Below are 957 nucleotides of genomic sequence, written 5' to 3' on the forward strand. Positions count from 1 at the left end.
AAAGAATGTGTCCATTTGAGGCTTTGTTACAGAATGAAGAATCTACAGTTGTGCATTTAAAAAAAAATGTGTTTTACTTCAGAAGCTATGAAAAAGTAAGCTGTACCAGCCACAAGAGACTTTTGGAAAAAAGATTTTTAAAAATGGCTAATATGTTTTTATATGAAAAAAGAAGACAAGCTAAATTCTCGGCGGCTCTTGTCAAAGCCAGTTTGCATAGTGGCTAGACAACAAATAAGGGCATTGTTAGCAACTCAGGAAAACTCCTGCAGAAATAATTGAAAAATTCCCCTCTGGGTTTTCAATTTAGCCTAGGCAAAACGAAAACAACACTTAAACAAAAAATATACACTAGAAACTGGACCAGGGGGCCGCCTGGATGGCAGTGGGTTAAGCGTCTGACTCTTGGTTTGGGCTCAGGTCATGATCTCAGGGTCCTTGGATGGAGCTCCTCCTTGGGCTCTGCACTCACCACGGAGCCTGCTTGAAAGATTCTCTCCCTCTTCCCCTCCCCCACCCAACCCTTGTTTCTCTCTCAAAATAAATCTTAAGGGGAAAAAAAAAAAAAGGAAAGAAGGAAAAAAGAGAGGGAGGGAGGAAGAAACCAGACCAGGCACTGAGAGGACAAACAAACAAGTGTTAATGGAGAGATGTAAACATTCAGGTTATGGTACATGTACAAAGTTTCTTCTCTTCTCCATTCTTATTAAGTCAGCCATGGCTAATCACTATTGGAGGGATGGCCTATGTTACTTACACTGTATATTTTGATGAGAGCCCTGAGAGCCAGCTGGTCCTAAAATGGGAGGAACCATGTGTGGGTTACCAGAAGTGGGTCCTTGGACCACACCCAACCCCGTGTTTTATATTCAGTGCCTGGGCCCAGAGAGAGTGGTGGGGTGAGCTCCAGCTCTTAGAAGTTGTGGCTACATCAGGGCAAAAAAGAAGAAGCGACTT

This window comes from Mustela erminea, chromosome 3 (assembly GCF_009829155.1).
Source record: "Mustela erminea isolate mMusErm1 chromosome 3, mMusErm1.Pri, whole genome shotgun sequence".
Classification (NCBI taxonomy): domain Eukaryota; kingdom Metazoa; phylum Chordata; class Mammalia; order Carnivora; family Mustelidae; genus Mustela; species Mustela erminea.